The sequence below is a fragment of the Somniosus microcephalus genome, chromosome 2, assembly GCF_052327205.1.
Source record: "Somniosus microcephalus isolate GS21.2 chromosome 2, FLI_Smic_1.0, whole genome shotgun sequence".
NCBI classification, from domain to species: Eukaryota; Metazoa; Chordata; class Chondrichthyes; order Squaliformes; family Somniosidae; genus Somniosus; species Somniosus microcephalus.
Window position 1 is genome coordinate 57,408,873 of NC_140988.1, and position 18,490 is coordinate 57,427,362.

Sequence of the window (18,490 nt, forward strand, 5' to 3'; positions counted from 1 at the left end):
CTCTATTCCAAAGGGCAATGGATCAGATTTTGAGTGGACTGCCAGGAGTCCAGTGCTACCTGGACGACATCCTTGTCACTGGGACAAATGAGGAGGATCATCTTCTGAACTTGGATGCGACACTACAACGACTGAAAGAGTACGGACTCAGAGTTCGTAAAGACAAATGTGAATTCTTTCAGTCTTCAGTTGAGTACCTGGGGCATGTGATTGACGCTACTGGCCTGCATAAGGCGCCGCCAAAGGTCAAGGCGATCGTGGAGGCCCCAGCACCCCAGAATGTGAGCCAGTTACGTTCATTTCTGGGGCTATTAACTACTATGGGAAGTTTATTCCAGACTTAGCAACATTGCTGAAGCCGTTACATCAGTTGCTATGTCAAGGCTAAACATGGAAATGGACTGAACTGTGCAACGAAGCTTTCGCCCAAGCAAAGAAAGCATTGCTGAATTCGGAGGTCCTGACACACTTCGACCCAAAGCTACCCGTGCAGCTAGCATGTGATGCATCACCATATGGTGTGGGAGCAGTCATATCCCACATCATGCCTTCAGGTGAAGAGAAACCTATCGCCTTCGCATCACGCACCTTGAACAAGGCCGAGAGTAACTATGCGCAGATCGAGCGCGAGGCCTTGGGAATCGTTTTTGGAATTCGAAAATTTCATCAGTACCTGTTTGGGAGAAGGTTCACACTCCTGACAGGCCACCGTCCATTGACTTCAATCATCGGGCCCCACACCGGAATTCCGTCTCTCGCTGCAAGCAGGATGCAAAGGTGGCTTTACTGTTGTCAGGACACACATACGACATCAAATATCGCAAATAGAAACATAGAAGATAGGAGCAGGAGTAGGCCATTCGGCCCCTCGAGCCTGCTCCGCCATTCAATGTGATCATGGCTCATCATCCAAATTCAGTACCCTGTCCCTGCCTTCTCCCCATATCCCTTGATCCCTTTAGCCTCAAGAAATATATCCAACTCTTTCTTGAATATATTTAATGAACTGGCCTCCACCGCCCTCTGTGGCAGAGAATTCCACAGGTTCACCACTCTCTGGGTGAAGAAATTCCTCCTCATTTCAGTCCTAAATGGCTTACCCCTTATCCTTAGACTATGACCCCTGGTTCTGGACTCCCCAGCCATCAGAAACATCCTTCCTGCATCTAGACTGTCTAGACCTGACAGAATTTTATAGGTTTCGATGAGATCCCCTCTCAATCTTCTAAACTCCAGTGAGTATAAGCCCAATCGACACAATCTCTCCTCATACATAATTCCTGCCATCCCAGGTATCAGCCTGGTGAATCTTCGCTGCACTCCCTCCATGGCGAGAACGTCCTTCCTCAGGTAAGGTGACCAAAACTGCACACAATACTCAAGGTGCGGTCTCACCAAGGCCCTGTACAACTGTAGCAAGACATCCTTGTTCCTGTACTCGAACCCTCTTGCTACGAAGGCCAACATACCATTTCCCTTCTTAACCGCCTGCTGCACCTGCATGCTTACCTTCAGCGGCTGGTGCACAAGGACACCCAGGTCTCTTTCCACTTCCCCTTCTCCCAATCTATTGCCATTCAAATAATAATCTGCCTTCCTGTTTTTGCCACCAAAGTGGACAACCTCACATTTATCCACATTATAGTGCATTTGCCATGTTTCTGCCCAATCACCCAACCTGTCCAAATCGTACTGGAGTTTCCCGACATCCTCCTCGCAGCTTACCCTCCCGCCCAGCTTTGTGTCGTCTGCAAACTTGGAGATATTACATCCAATTCCCTCGTCCAGATCATTAATATATATTGTGAACAGCTGCGGTCCTAGGACCGATCCTTGCGGTACCCCACTAGTCACTGCCTGCCACTCGGAAAACGACCTGTTTATTCCAACTCTTTGCTTTCTGTCCGCCAACCAGTTCTCTATCCAAGTCAATACCTTGCCCCCAATCCCATGTGCCTTAATTTTGCACGCTAATCTCTTGTGTGGGACCTTATTGAAAGCCTTCTGAAAGTCCAAATACACCACATCCACTGGTTCTCCCTTATCTATTTTACCAGTTACATCCTCAAAAAATTCCAGTAGATTAGTCAAGCATGATTTACCTTTTGTAAATCCATGTTGACTTTGTCCGATCCTGTCACTGCTTTCCAAGTGCTCTGCTATTACATCGTTTATAATAGACTCTAGCATTTTCCCCACTACCGATGTCAGGCTTACCGGTCTATAATTCCCCGCTTTTTCTCTACCACCTTTTTTGAATAGTGGGGTAACATTAGCTACCCTCCAATCCATGGGTACCGTTCCAGAGTCTATCGCGTTCTGGAAGATGATCAGTAATGCATCTACTATCTCTAGGGCCACTTCCTTAAGTACCCTGGGATGTAGACCATCAGGCCCTGGGGATTTATCGGCCTTCAGTCCCATCAATTTTCCTAACACCATTTTCCTACAAATACTGATTTCTTTCAGTTCCTCTCTTTCATCAGACCCTATGTTCCCCGGCATCTCTGGGAGGTTATTTGTGTCCTCCTTTGTGAAGACAGAACTAAAGTATGCATTTATTTGGTCTTCCATTTCCTTGTTTCCCATTATAAATTCCCCTGATTCTGACTGTAAGGGACCTACGCTTGACTTCACTAATCTTTTTCTCTTCACATATCTATAAAAGCTTTTACAGTCAGTTTTTATGTTCCCTGATAGCTAACTCTCATATTCTATTTTCCCTTTCTTAACGAATCCCTTTGTCCTCCTTTGTTGACTCCTAAACTGCTCCCAATCCTCAGGATTATTGCTTTTTCTGGCCAATTTATATGTCCTCTCCTTGGATCTTATGCTATCCCTAATTTCCCTTGTTAGCCACGGTTGAGTCACCTTTTTTGTTTTATTTTTACGCCAAACTGGGATGAACAAATTCTGTAGCTCATCCATTCGGTCTTTGAATGTTTGACATTGCCTATCCACCGTCAACCCTTTGAGCACCATTCCCCACTCAATCCTACCCAACTCACTCCTCAGACCATCGTAGTTTCCTTTATTTAAATTGAGGACCCTTGTCTCTGAGTCAACTACTTCATTCTCCATCTTAATGAAGAATTCGATCATATTATGATCGCTCCAACCCAAGGGGCCTCGTACAACAAGATTGCTAATTAATCCTTTCTCGTTGCATAATACCTAGTCTAAGATGGCCTGATCTCTGGTTGGTTCCTCGACATATTGGTTCAGGAAACCATCCCGTAAACACTCCAGGAATTCCTCCTCCACAGTATTGTTACTAATTTGGTTGGCCCAATCTACATGTAGATTAAAGTCACCCATGATGACTGCTATGCCCTTATTGCACGCTTCTTTAATTTCCCTTTTAATGCCATCCCCAAGCTCCACTTTACTGTTTGGAGGTCTATATACCACTCCCACTAATTTTTTTTCCCCTTAGTATTTCTCAATTCTACCCATACAGATTCCACATTATCAGAGCTAATATTCTTCATTACAATTGTATTAATCCCTTCTTTATCCAGTAATGCTACCCCACCTCCCTTTCCTTTTTGCCTATCTTTCCTGAATATCGAATACCCCTGGATGTTGAGTTCCCAGTCTTGGCCATCCTTGAGCCACGTTTCTGTAATCCCAACCAAATCGTATTCGTTTACCTCTATTTGCGCAGCCAATTCATCCACCTTGCACGGCAACGCAGACGGTCTCTCGAGGCTACCCTTGCCTTTTACTCCCCCAGAGCCTCATCAGATAGACATCTTCTACTTTAGACAAGTGGAGGGAGCACCTGTCACTGCAGTTCAGGTGCGAAGGTACACCCACAACGATCCAGTCCTGTCTGAGGTAATGGATGATGTCATTCAAGGGAGAGCGATAGGAGATTCTCCTAGTTTGAAACCTTACGTTTCAAAAAGAAATGAGCTCTCCGTCCAGACAGGTTGTCTTCTTTGGGGACGCCGTGTCATCATCCTGCCACCTCTGAGGGAACCTATACTGCAACAACTTCATACAGGCCACAGTGGGATGGTTCGGATGAAGGAAATGGCAAGAAGCTACTTCTGGTGGCCAGGTCTCGATAGGAATATTGAGGAGAAAGCCAAAACATGTTCCCCATGTCAAAGGGTCCGGAATGTTCCACAGCTGGCAACCCTACACCCCTGGGATTGGCCTGCAGAAGTGTGGCAGCGAGTACATGTGGACTTCGCCGGTCCTTTCGAAGGGAAGATGTTTATGGTGGTTGTGGACGCTCGTAGCAAGTGGCCGGAGGTCGCTGTGATGAGGTCTACCTCGGCAGAGAAAACAATTGAGAAACTTGGTGAGATGTTCAGCCGTTATGGCTCACCGGAACAACTCGTAAGTGACAATGGTCCACAATTTGTATCACAGGAGTTTGCAACCTTCCTGCATGTGAATGGTGTCCAACACATCAGGTCTGCACCCTATCATCCCTCAACTAACGGCCAGGCAGAAAGGTTCATGCAAACTTTGAAGCACGCCTTGAAGGCATCGCAAGGTCAGGGCTCAATCCACCAACGTCTGAACAGCTTCCTGTTGTCCTACAGCAACGAGCCGCATGCCACAACCAAAACTTCCCCCGCTTCGCTCATGATGAAGAGGCAGTTGCGGACAAGTTTTGACTTACTCAAACCTCCAAGGGCAGAGCAGGTTGTCCATCGTCAACAACAAGCTCAAGTTGAAAAGAGAGAGAAAAGAGCCAAGGAGAGACGGTTTCATCCGGGAAAGCACGTCCTAGCTCGAAACTACAACACTGGACCGAAATGGGTTCCTGCTACGGTGATCGCGCAGACGGGCCCTGTGTCTTACACGGTTGAGACTGCTGAGGACGTCGTCTGGAGAAGACACACAGATCAACTGTTGCTAGGAGCAGAGACAGCCACAGAGGCTCCAACGGCTGGTTGGCCTGAACTGTTTCCGAATGATACCGCAAACCAGCATCCTTTGCCACAGTGCTCATCTCCAACACAGGAAGTCAAAGAGACTGTTCCACCTGTGCAAACTCCTGACATTCAAGTGACACAGGCACCTTCTCCATCCAGGCCTGTGTCAATGCCTACTGCTGTGGAAGCCAGCGATGACCGCCGGTATCCTGTCAGAGAGCGGCGGCCTCCAAGACGCTTGGATCTGTAGGCTTAGTGACTTACCCACAAGACTGGGGCAGAATAAACCCCAGGGTAAAGTCAGGGTTTGAGGCAGTCTACCTCTACCCTAGGTTAGTTGAGTGTATTGAAAGTAACTTACCTATTGAAGAATACTGTGGACCTTCCATTTAAGAGGGGAGGAAATGTTATGTATTGTGTGTTCTATTGTGTGTTCTCCTCCCACCTGTGGTGGTGCTGTCACAGGAGATAAATGGTTGGGTATTCTCTCGGTTAAGTTTAGCTCTCTTTGTTCGGAACTTGCCAGAACTTCCTTTCCTTCCAATAAAGCACTTCATGTTTGAATCTCTGAGTTCTGAGTCCTAAATTGTGTCTAGGTAGAAAGGTACCGACACAACAGGTACACATTGATTTTGCTAGTCCATTTATGGACTCAATGTTTCTAATCACCGTGGATGCCCATTCTAAATGGCCAGAGGTCATCAAAATGTCCTCCACCACCACGGAGAAACCTATTGCAGTCCTACGGACCAGCTTCGCCAGGAATGGCTTGCCAGAACAGATTTGCTCCGACAATGGGCCACAGTTTGTGTCCGAGGATTTCCGGAGGTTTCTGAGGAATAATGGGGTGAAACATTACACATCTGCCCCATATCATCCAGCCACAAATGGATTGGCTGAAAGGTTTGTTCAGACCTTTAAAAAGTCAATAAAGGCGATGTATAATGACGACATACCACTGCAACACAAGGTAGATAATTTCTTGTTTGCTTACCGGAATGCGACACATGCAGTCACCAACCAAGCTCCAGCCATAATGTTCTTCAACCGAAGGCTAAGATGTCGCCTGGATTTGCTCAAACCAAACATAAGACGAGATGTTGAGGATAAGCAATTCCAGCACATCAACGAGAAGCCAACCAGGAGCTTCAAGATAGGACAACCAGTCTTGGCCCGCGACTACCGAACAGAAAAATGGCAGCCAGGAACGATATGCACACAGCAGGGACACTAATGTACACAGTGGACGTTGGAGAGAGCATCGTGAGATGCCATGCTGACCAGATTCTAGAGTCACAGGAACAAGCCAAACCTATACCACGAGCATGTGCACCTGGTAATGAGCCCGAAGTACAGATTGTGTCTACCTCAGAAGCAGTGGTATTGGAAGCTGACGAACCAACCAATGACAATGAGCCAGAATCGACTGCACCATAAGAACAGGATACTCGAGAAAGGCGCTATCCAGTCAGGATTAGGAAGCCTCCTCAAAGACTGAATTTATAAATGATTATTTCAGTTGATGTATATAGTACCGAGAAAATTGTAATTGTAATTAGTTATTATTTAGTTGTTAAATGAATGTTATGTACTGTTTATCTAAAAGGGGAGGAATTGTTGTGTATGTACCTTTAAGAGAAGAACTGATTTTATACTGCAGTACCGGCAGTGACCACCCCTGTATAAAAGGCCCTAGCAGGCTTCTGTATTTCAGTCTGACGTTAACCTCATTCTCAGCATTGCTGGCTGTGCAGCAGCACACAAGGAGAAGGAGCAGCCAGACCAGGAGAGTGGAGAGTGGAAAGTGGTGGTCTCCTGACCAGGAAGAGGAGGAGAATGAAAGACGACCACCACCTCCACCTCCACCATCATCACAACAACTGGGGTGCCTGGAAAGAGAGGACAGAGGAGGAGAAGGAGAAAGGAGGCCAGCAACAACACCAACCAGGGGAGAGGCCTTTCCTATCACTGCCTCCCCAAATTGGCCTCCATTCCAGGAGAGGGAGGGAGGGAAGAGAAACATCAACCAACACCAACTGTTTGGAAGGAGGGAAGAACAACATCATCCTTGAACATCTACAGGTGGGTGTTATTTGGTGCACTCTCCCAAAGACTTTGTATTTTAGGTGGGGGGAGAAAAGAAGAAAAAAGGTCCGGATCATCAAGGGGTGTGTGTGTGTGTGTGTGTGTGTGTGTGTGGCTCTTGCTAAAAACTAGGCCACACACACCACTAATAAGCACCCCTTCTATTGCCTGACCGGGGACAGCTGGAGCTGCCTAGGTGAAGTCCAATTTCATAATACATCATTAAGACCTGGTGTGGGACTGAGCCTGGGGCATCTCCAGCTTTCCCAGGCGAAGACATCTTTCTCCCCCTGCCAGAAGACCACCTTCAAAGACTTTAATTTTTCCATCAGAGAGTGCACCCCTGCCGACACCCACCCACCCACCCACCGTCCTGAGTGGCAACCCTGCCCTTGCGGCCTCCCTCCTTCCCACCCACCCCCACCTCTCTCTCTCTTTGTCTCTCTCTGCCTCTTTCTCTGAGGCACTTCAATTTCATTTTTATTGATTAATTGCCTATTGAGCAGAGGGGAGAAGGCCCCTCTCCCAATTTCAATCAATAAGGGGAGAGGTGTGCCTTCATTTTAAACCGCTCCCTCTGCTCAAATAGAGGACTTTAAAATAACCCGAGGCCATTAACACCTTCAGGCCTGTGACTTGGGGTGAGTGTAGCCCTTTATAAAAGCACCCCATAATGGCAACTGCATCTTCGCCGGTGACGGGGCCAGCCAGGACGTATGCGGGAGTGGCAGCCACAGCCACTGCTGCTCCCGCTGCTTCTGCTGCCCCGTCACCTTTTAAACTGATAACCAAAAAGCTTGGGGTGAAGAGCTGCACTCACCCCACTATGACGATTGAGGCCTGCATAAAAGCCATGGCTGGGGTTGTTGGCCCCTCAGCCATCGTAGCGGCCTCAAAAATGTACGGGAAGGCTGTGTTCTTCCTGGGGTCGGGGCGGGCGGTGTCCCTGGCCGTCGCCAAGGGGCTCACTGTAGGGGGGACATTCCTGCCGGTGGACCCCCTCGAGGCCACCGCGCAGAGGGTGGTTATTTCCAACGTCACGCCCTTTGTTCCTGGTGAGCTCCTCCTCCCCCACTTACGCCAACTCGGGGAGGTGAGGTCAGGGATTACACCCATCCCGCTCGGCTTCTGGGAGGCCAGCCTTCGCCACGTCTTCTCCTTCCGGCGCCAGCTGTTTATCCAGCTGGCGCGGGAGGAGGACACCGATGGGGCGTTCGTCGTCCTCCATGAGGGGACCGCCTATCGCGTCTTTTGGACGTCGGACGGTGTGCGGTGCCACGCCTGCAAGGAGGTGGGGCACATCAGGAAAAACTGCCCCACCTCCAAGGCCACCGGATCATCTCGTGCGGCCGAGGCTGGCGCCGCCGCCGCTCCTCCCCCCGGATCTGCCCGCGCGTCGGGAACATCTGATGCGCGGTCGACGTCGGGGGCCGATGCCACCAAGGCCTCCGGCGGGGGGGAGGGAGCGTGTCCGGCCGGAAAGAAGGCGCGGAAAAAAACTAAACAACTTGGGGTGGGTCCCCCCGGGGAGGGCCAGCCCTTGCCCCTTGCGCCCCTTACACCCGCGCTGCTCGCGGAGTTGTACGGGGCAGACGCGAGTGGGAGGGGCCTCGTGCCCGAGCCTGTGGCCGCAACCGCCGTAGCGGTAACGCCAATACCTGCGGCCGGGCTCGGGCCTGAGGAACCCGACAAACCTGCTCCACCGGAGGGAGCAGAGGAGGAGGCCTCTGCAGACATGGAGGTCTCCCTCGCTCCCTCCATGCTAAAAAGAAGGCGCGACCTCCTGGAAGAGGAGGAGGACCGGGAGGAGGAAGGTCCCTCCGAGCAGGGGGAGTCGCCCCCCACCCCGCTGTCATCATCACCAGCGATTGGCAGGGGTCGCCTGTCCCTCGGGAGTCTGAGGCAGATGGGTCTGTCCGGCACGTGCCTCCTGGGGATGGGGATGAGACCCTGCCCGTGGGGGGGGTCGCGGATCAACCCGCGGAAATTGACATTTTATATGTACCATTACCCCTCGCCGGGTCGGGCGGCCTGGGGTCCGGGTCGGGCGAGTTTGAAGAAAATGAGCTCGCCCAATGTGACCCGGACATCTCCCAGGGGCTGCTCGACCTGGTCGAGGTTTTAATTCAAGACACCCCACCCGCTGGGTCGGAGGTTGGTGGCGTGCAGGAGTATGGCCTCCTAGCTGCGTCTCTGGTGCCGGACGTAGTGGAGGAGCTGGGAAATGTTCTCTCCCCGGTTTCTCTGGTCGTTCCGGCATCTGGGGCGGAGGGGAGCTCTGAACTGCTGCCGTCTTCTGGCCCGGCGCCCCTAGAGGAGCCCAGGGAGGAATCCTCTGCCGCCGATCCTGGGGGTGGGATCCGGGTGGAGGCGGGGCTGGCTGGTGCGGCCGAGCAGTTCGCTGCGCACTGCGCGGCGGGCGGGTCGGCCGCTGGTGACGACCCCCTGGAGGAGGATGGGAACTCGGCGATGGGCACGGAGAACGATTTGGACTCCAGCGCCGACGAGGCGATGGATGACCTCGTGCCCCTCGCCGAGTCACCACTCATTCCCATAAGGGAACTCCGGGACTTTATGGCCACGTGCCTGGGTCAGCACAATAAGATCCGGCTGGCCCTCGACAGGTGGTTGGAGCTGGCGCTGCTCATCGTGTCCGTCCACGCCGCCGTTAAGATCATGGGCGCGGATGAGGGCATGAACCCGCTCGAGCTGCGTCGGCTCAGAACGTTCCTCACTGGGCTGCTGAGGAAGTGGCGGCTGACCAGCGGCTGCGCTCCCTCCCCCCGTTAGGTGTAGGTAGACATTGCACTATGCTTCTGACATGAAGATAACCATAGCCAGCCTCAACATCAACGGCAGCAGGGAGGCGCGCCGCAGATTCAATAACTTCTCGGTCCTTCGGGATGGGAAGTATGCAGTGTGCTTCCTGCAAGAAACCCACACCGTTCCGGGAGACGAAGCCACATGGCTCCTGGAGTGGCAAGGAGGGGTCAGCATGAGTCACCTCTCCAACAATTCCAGCGGGGTGGCTATCTTGCTGGCCCCGCATTTTCAGCCGGAGATCTTGGGGGTCAAGGAGCACGTCCCGGGCCGCTTGCTCCAGGTCACTGTTCGCCTGGGGGGCGTGCCGCTCCATCTAGTGAACGTGTACGCCCCTCAGACCGGTGCGCAGCAAGTGCACTTCTTCGAAGAAGTGTCCGCTCTTTTGGGCTCCGTCGACGTGGGCGAGTGCGTCATCCTCGGGGGGGATTTTAACTGCACCCTCGAGGTGAGGGACCGTTCGGGTCCCCCGCGAAGCCCGGCGGTGATGGAGAAGTTGAGGGACCTGGTCGGGTCCTTCGACTTGGTGGACGTCTGGTGAAATCTCCACCCCGACTCCAGCACCTTCACTAGCGTGAGGTCTGGGGGAGGAAGGTCCAGAATCGACCGCCTCTACATTTCCCGGGCGTACGTCTCCTGCGTTCTGGCGGCTTCCATGTGGCCGGTGCCGTGCACGGACCACCACCTGGTGTGGGCAGAGCTCGCTCCGCTGCGCGCGCGGGGGGGTCCGCGTACTGGCATTTTAACAACCTGCTGCTGGAGGACGCGCTGTTCTGGGATTCGTTTCGTCGGTTCTGGGCCGACTGGAGAAGGAAGCAGGGGGGCTTCCCCTCCTTGAGGCTATGGTGGGACGTGGGCAAGGCTCACGTCTGTCTCTTCTGTCAGGAGTATGCGAAGGGGCCGACCAAGAGGCGGGAGGCCCGGGTCGGGCGGTTGGAGAAGGAGGTGCTTGACCTGGAGTCCCGTCTCGGTCAGGTCGTCGAGGACCCGGCCCTGCGGAAGGTGTACGAAGAGAAGAAGGGCGCGCTGAAGGACCTGCAGCTCGTCGGGTCCTGAGGCGCGTACGTGAGGTCGCGGATCCAGCTCCTGCAGGACCTGGGCCGCGGCTCCCCCTTCTTCTACTCACTGGAAAAAAGATGGGGGGTCCATAAGCAGCTCTTGGGGCTGCTGGCCGACGACGGATCTCTGGTCTCAGATCCAGAGGGAATCAGCGCGGAGACCCGCGCCTATTACGGGGCTCTGTTCTCTCCGGATCCGTCCAGCGAGGATGCGCGCAGAGTTTTGTGGGAGGACCTGCCGAAGGTCAGCCCGGAGGGTGCCGAAAAACTGGACGCTCCACTAAGTCTGGCGGAGCTGACCGGCGCCCTCCGCCAGCTCTCCAGGGGAAAGTCCTCGGGGCTGGACGGGCTGACCGTGGAGTTCCACAGAGCGTTCTGGGACGTCTTGGGGGGCGACTACGCGTGGGTCCTGGGGGAAAGTTTGGCGACCGTGGAGATGCCCCTCTCTTGGCGCAGGGCGGTCATTGTCCTGCTGCCTAAGAAGGGTGACCTCCGCCTCCTTAAGAATTGGCGCCCGGTCTCCCTCCTCAGCACGGACTATAAAATCTTTGCCAGGGCCATGTCTGCTCGCCTTGGCACCGTGCTGGCCCACATGATCCACCGCGACCAGTCCTACACGGTCCCGGGCCGGACCATCCACGATAACATCCATCTGGTCCGGGACCTGGTTCACCACTCCCAGAGGGCTGGTCTGTCGGTCGCCTTCCTTTCCCTGGATCAGGAGAAGGCGTTCGACAGGGTGGATCATGAGTATCTCTTCGGGACTCTGCGCGCATTCGGGTTCGGGACGCATTTCGTCGCCCGGATCCAACTTCTGTACGCCGCCGCGGAGTGTCTGATTAAAGTTAACGGGTCCTTGACAGCGCTCCTTCGCTTCGGGAGGGGGGTGCGTCAGGGATGCCCCATGCCCGGTCAGTTATACGCCGTTTGCGTGGAGCCTTTCCTGCGCCTCTTGCGGAAGAGGTTGATGGGACTGGCTCTGCAAGGGCCGGGCGTGGAGGTGGTCCTCTCGGCTTACGCCAATGACGTGCTCCTCACGGTCACGGATCCCGCTGACTTGCGGAGGATGCGGGAATGCCAGCAGATTTACTCGGACGCATCCTCCGCCAAGATCAACTGGGAGAAATGTTCCGGACTCCTGGTGAGTCAGTGGCGGGTGGACTCCCTGCCGGAGGAGTTCAGGCCTTTCGCCTGGAGCACCACACACCTCCTCTATTTGGGAGTCAACCTTAGCCCTGCCGAGGACGCCTGGCCGGCGAACTGGCAAGAGCTGGAGGCCAAAGTCACCGCTCGCCTAGGACGCTGGACAGGACTGCTCCGAGTGTTGTCCTACAGGGTCGAGCGCTGGTCATAAACCAGCTGGTGGCCGCCATGTTGTGGTACCGGTTGGTCACTTTGATCCCTCCCTCTGCGTTTGTCGCCAAGATGCAGAAGAAGCTCATCGACTTCTTCTGGGACAAAAGGAAGCACTGGGTCTCTGCCGTGGTTCTGTGTCTCCCGCTTAGGGAGGGCGGTCAGGCGCTGGTGTGCCTTCGCACCCAGGCTGCGACTTTCCGTCTTCAGACACTGCAGAGATACCTGTACGTCGAGAATCCTCCGAGATGGTGTGCGCTGGCGACGTATTTCTTCCGCCAGCTGCACGGCCTCAATTACGACACGCAGCTCCTGTTTGTGAAAGTGGGCGGCAGGCGTGCCGGCCTGCGGGAGCTGCCTGTCTTCTACCAGGAACTGCTATGGGTTTGGAACTACGTTGCTTCCAGGCGGAGCTCTCCCCCGTCAGGAGCGGCGGCTCTCCTTCGGGAGCCGCTGCTCAGGAATCCGCACCTCCACGACCGCGGGTTCGGGACGCTGGCGGAGGGCAGGGCTGTGCCTGGCAAGGTGACCAGAGTTGGGGACCTGCTCGATGGCGGAGGAGCGGGCTGGATGGCGCCGGAGGAGCTGGCGCGGCGCCTGTCCTGGGCCAATGTCCGGCTCGTGGTCGAAGCCATCGAGTCGGTGAAAGTGTCACTGGGCCCCGACTCCACTAGGTGTATCGAGGCGGCTCAAGCACATGGGGCGATCCCGTCCGAGCTTACCCCCGTTCGGACGGAATTCCTCATCGGCGCCCGGCCCTGAAACTCCCCTCGGGAACCAGCACCTCACAACTTGAGCCGCCTCGAGGAAATACCCTCCATGCCTTTTCATTCCACGCGGAGGGGTTTCCTGTACGGGCTGCTCCTGCACACTCTCCACTTTGCCATCTTCGTCTGCCGTCCGGACACGCCTTGGCGTGGCGTCTTGCCGACCGGCAGAGGCGGAAGTCCCCAATGGAGGGCTCTCTATGCGGGAGTCCTCCCTTGTTCCATCGGGGACTTGGCCTGGAGGGTGTTGCACGGAGCGGTCCCGTGCAATAAGGTTTTAAATAGGTTCACGGACTCCCAGGCCGCCTGCATTTTGTGCGGCCTGGAGGAGTCCGTGTTTCACGTTTATATCGAGTGTGGGAGGTTGCAGCCCCTCTTTCACTACTTGAAGGGGCTGCTCCTCGATTTTTGGTTGCACTTCAGTCCCACGCTCTTGATCTACGGTCACCCGGTGCGGAGGGGAGCGGGCAGGTTGGAGGACCTCCTCGTAGGACTGCTCCTGGGCCTGGCCAAGAGAGCCATCAATTGGTCCAGGCAGCGGGCGGTCGAGGGAGTCGTCCAGCCAGATTGCCTGCCTCTCTTCCGCGGCCATGTTCGCGCCCCTGGAGATGGAGCACGCGGTGTCCGTCGGTGCGCTTGAGTATTTCCGCGACCGGTTGGCGCCGCGGGGACTGGAGTGCATCATCAACCCGGAAAACCAAATTTTAATTTGATTTGTTAAGTTTTAGTTGAACTTTTGTTTACAGTCCAATTTGGGTTTTTTTTGGTTCAAACTAAAAGAGTACCCGCTGTTCAGTAAAATACCTGTTTAATTGTTCTCCCGAAGTCCGTGTATTATTGAGGCGCGGACTTTACACCGCCCACTTCAGGTTTTAATCGAGGCGGGACGAGGAACGGACAACTAATCTAATCTCAGGAGGCGGGTCAGTCAGTAAAATCTTTTAAGGAGGCTGTGTGCCTCCAATTTTACAAGCATTTTTATTTTTTACCAGGTTTCCCAGGGCTCGGGAAATCCTGGCAGGTAAAATGAGGTGATAAGGGTCAGATCCATAAGGTAAGTGCATTTACAGGATGGCTTGTGAGCCAGGAGGAGCAGGAATGTTTTGTCCAGGTCCAATAAGTTAACCTGCTTCCCTTTGGCATTGTAGTAGAGCAGACAGGAACACTCCTGCTCCTCCAAGCTCCACATTCAGGCAAGCATTTTATTTAAAACTTACCTTTTGGAGGGAAACTTACCTTTTAGGACCACTGGTTAAGCTGCATGTAGGCCACATTTTTCAGGGCTGCTCAATTTTACAAAGGGAGCCTGAAACATGCACAAGGTGTCATATTTGCATTTGCAAAGGGCCTAATGCCTATTTCAGGTGTGGGCACGGGACGCCTCTTTTTCTGCCTTTACCAATATTGCGTGTGGTGCACTTCCAGTGCGTAATGACTATGCGCGTCCTAACTGCCATATTGGATGCTTATGTGCTCATTTTATGCCTGAAAAATGGGCGCAGCGCCATCGAATAGCTAGGTCTGCATTTACTAACAAATTATCCAAGAACAATGCTAAGCTTGTTTAGCCCTTTGGCACCACCTCCATGATAAGACCTGATGATACCAGCTTAACAAGTAATCTAGAACTGTGGTTTGAAAGGAAGTTTCTATGATACTATGGGGATGTGGGACTAAGCATGACTGCTCTTTCAAAGAGCCAGCACAGCACAATGGGCCGAATGGCCTCCTTCTGTGCTGTAAGATTCTATGATTCCATGAAGAAGGGGAATCTATGTCCTCTTTAATGTTCTCATTTTGCACATCCTTCCTTAAAGCGGATAAGAAAGTTCACTTGGAACACAGCCAAAGAATGTTCCCAGACCCGACTATGCTCTGCCCAGATGTTATTCAGGTTTAATTAATTCGTCTATATTTACCTCTGTTTGCTACTTTTTTGGAAAAAGTAGGCATGAGTATGAAGTAGGGAGCATCATTTTTTCTCACACCTACAAACAAAGGAAAATATAGCCTGTGCCTGTCCCCAAATGGCTGGAAATGTTGATGAGCAGAAAAAGGGGTGGGAACCTGGCCTAACTGGGTCTTGAGCCAAATGTATCTCCCCCAACACTGACTTTGCTCCATTTATGGTCCCAGGGTCACAGAAATACAGCCCAACAATATCTATTGAAACAATATGTTCAGCCATAAAAACTCTCCTTTTTTTTCCAAAATGAGTTAAATAAAAATGTTTATAGATTTGTAGAACCGGTGCAATTTGTGCAATATTATATTTTTATCATTAATGCTAAAAAAATACATTCAAGAGGCTTCACTAATCGTGATCTTTTAAATAGCAGCTAAATCAACACCCAACGAGTCTAAATGCCAAAAAATTAGTACAGGTAATCTATTTGTGCAGTGCAAAATTACTCAATGAAATGTTAGAATATCCCAATTTTGCCACAAGGGCACCAGAGAGGGAATCCCCAACCCTATATATCTCAACCCCTATCCACAGAGCTTGTGGGGAGACACTCAGATCTTGCTGTGGTGGTGAGTTTAGGGGCATCTTGCTAACATCAGGTTACTGACGGATGCTCCACCCCTTCTCCCTCTCCTTAATCCCAAAAGGGTGATTCTCAGCCATTCTTACCTGCTGCACTCCTTTTCAAATCCATCACAACAACAGGCAGCAAAGGAGGAGGAGGATGATGATGGTGGTGGTAAAGAGGATGATGAGGACCAAGCCACTCAAGAGTTGCAGCTGCAATATACTGGAATCCCTCAGGACGGCAGCACATGCCAGGCCTCTGGCCGTTCCCCCTCACAGCACTATGCCAGTGGACTGATGAGGGCAACACCATGCTGTTCAGGAGCAAGTTAACTCAAGATAAGAGCCACCTGTGCTGCATGAGAAGCCAAACATGTCCCATGATCCAGGCTCTTAGGTGGCATGTAGAAGGGGCACTAGAATAGGTGATGGAAAGGCACCCAGGGGCAGCATGATAACATCGTAACATCGCCCTTGCCTCAGCTCATCCGCTGCTGAAACCCTCATCCATGCCTTTGTTACCTCTAGACTTGACTATTCCAATGCACTCCTAGCTGACCTCCCACATTCCACCCTACGTAAACTTGAGGTCATCCAAAACTCGGCTGCCCATGTCCTAACTTGCACCAAGTCCTGTTCACCCATCACTCCTGTGCTCGCTGACCTACATTGGCTCCCAGTTAAGCAGCGCCTCGATTTCAAAATTCTCATCCTTGTTTTCAAATCCCTCCATGGCACTCGCCCCTTCACAACCCCGCCACCCGCCCCCCACCACAGATATCTGCGCTACTCTAATTCTGCCCTCTTGAGCATCCCTGATTATAATCGCTCAACCTTTGGTGGTCGTGCCTTCTGTTGCATTGGCCCTAAGCTCTGGAATTCCCTTCCTAAATCTCTCTGCCTCTCTACCTCTCTTTCCTCCTTTAAGATGCTCCTTAAGACCTACCTCTTCGACCAAGCTTTTGGTCACCTGCCCTAATTTATCCTTATGTGGATCGGTGTCAAATTTGTTGTCTTAAAATACCCCTGTGCAGCGTCTTGGGAAGTTTTACTACGTTAAAGGTGCTATATAAATACAAATTGTTGTTGTTGTTGTTGATATTAGGTAAGACAGTTGAAATGCAATGGCGGACATTTAAGGAGATATTTCATAATTCTCAACAAAAATATATTCCAGTGAGAAAGAAAGATTTTAAGAGAAGGGAGCACCATCCATGGCTAACTAAGAAAGTAAAGGATGGTATCAAATTGAAAACGAAGGCATGGAATGTTGCCAAGATTGGTGGGAGGTCAGAGGATTTGGAAATTTTTAAAAACCAGCAAAGGATGACTAAAAATAAAATAAAGAGCGAGAAGATGAATTATGAGAGTAAACTGGCAAGAAATATTAAAACAGATAGTAAGAGCTTCTACAGGTATATAAAAAGGAAGAGAGTAGCTAAAGTAAACGTTGGTCCCTTAGAGGATGAGACTGGGGAATTAGTAATGGGGAACGGGGAAATGGCAGAAACTCTGAACAAATATTTAGTATCTGTCTTCACAGTAGAAGACACTAACAGCATCCCAATAATGGATAATCAATGGGCCACAGGGAGGGGGGGGGACTAAAGACAATCACTATCACTAAGGAAGAAGTACTTATTAAAATAATGGGACTAAAAGACAACAAGTCCCCTGGACCAGATGGCCTGCATCCCAGGGTCTTAAAAGAAGTGGCTGCAGAGATAGTGGATGCATTGGTTGCAATATACCAAAATTCCCTGGACTCTGGAGAGGTCCCAGTGGATTGGAAAACCGCAAATGTAACACCCCTATTTAAGAAAGGAGGGAGACAGAAAGCAGGAAACTATAGACCAGTTAGCATAACATCTGTCGTTGGGAAAATGCTGGAGTCCTTCATTAAGGAAGCAGTAGCAGGGCATTTGGAAAATCATAATGCAGCCAAGCAGAGTCAGCATGGTTTTATGAAAGGGAAATCATATTTAACAAATTTGGTGGAGTTCTTTGAGGATGTAACGAGTAGGGTGGACAAAGCTGAGCCAGTGGATGTGGTGTATTTGAATTTCCAGAAGGCATTCGATAAGGTGCCACATAAAAGGTTACTGTATAAGATAAGAGCTCACAGAGTTGGGGGTAATATATTAGCATGGATAGAGAATTGGCTAACTAACAGAAAGCAGAGAGTCGGGATAAATGGGTCATTTTCCGGTTGGCAAACGGTAACTAGTGGTGTGCCATAGGAATTGGTGCTGGGGCCTCAACTATTTACAATCTACATTAATGACTTGGATGAAAGGACCAAGTGTAATGTAGCATAGTTTGCGGATGATACAAAGATGGGTGGGAAAGCAAGTTGTGCAGCGGACTCAAAGAACCTGCAAAGGAATATAGACAGGCTAAGTGAGTGGGCAAACATTTGGCAGATGGAGTATAATGTGGGAAAGTGCAAGGTTATCCACTTTGGCAGGAAAAATAAAAAAACAAATTATTATTTAAATGGAGACAGATTACAAAATGCTACAGTTCAGAGGGACCTGGGGGTCCTTGTGCATGAAACACAAAAAGTTAGCATGCAGGTACAGCAAGTAATCAAAAAGGCAAATGGAATGTTGGCCTTTATTTCAAGGGGATTGGTGTATAAAAGCAGGGAAGTCCCGCTACAACTGTACAGCGATGGAACACAGACACACTGGCACCGGACAGTTCTTAAAGGGGAGGGTCGATCTTGCTCTCCAGCCATACCCTGCTCATTGGAGTCTTGAATCTCGGCCTGGAGAGACCTGTGACTACATTTTCCAGCCAAGAACTATGGAGAGGGTGAGAGAACGAGCTCAGTGCTTCAGCGAGCGGGCCTCGGAGGCTCTGGTTGGCGCGGTGGAGCGCAGAAGATCTATACTCTACCCTGAGAGTGGCAGGAGGCCTTTGCCGCGCGACTACAGAAGAGTGTGGAGGAAGGTGGCTCAGCACGTCTCCTCCAGG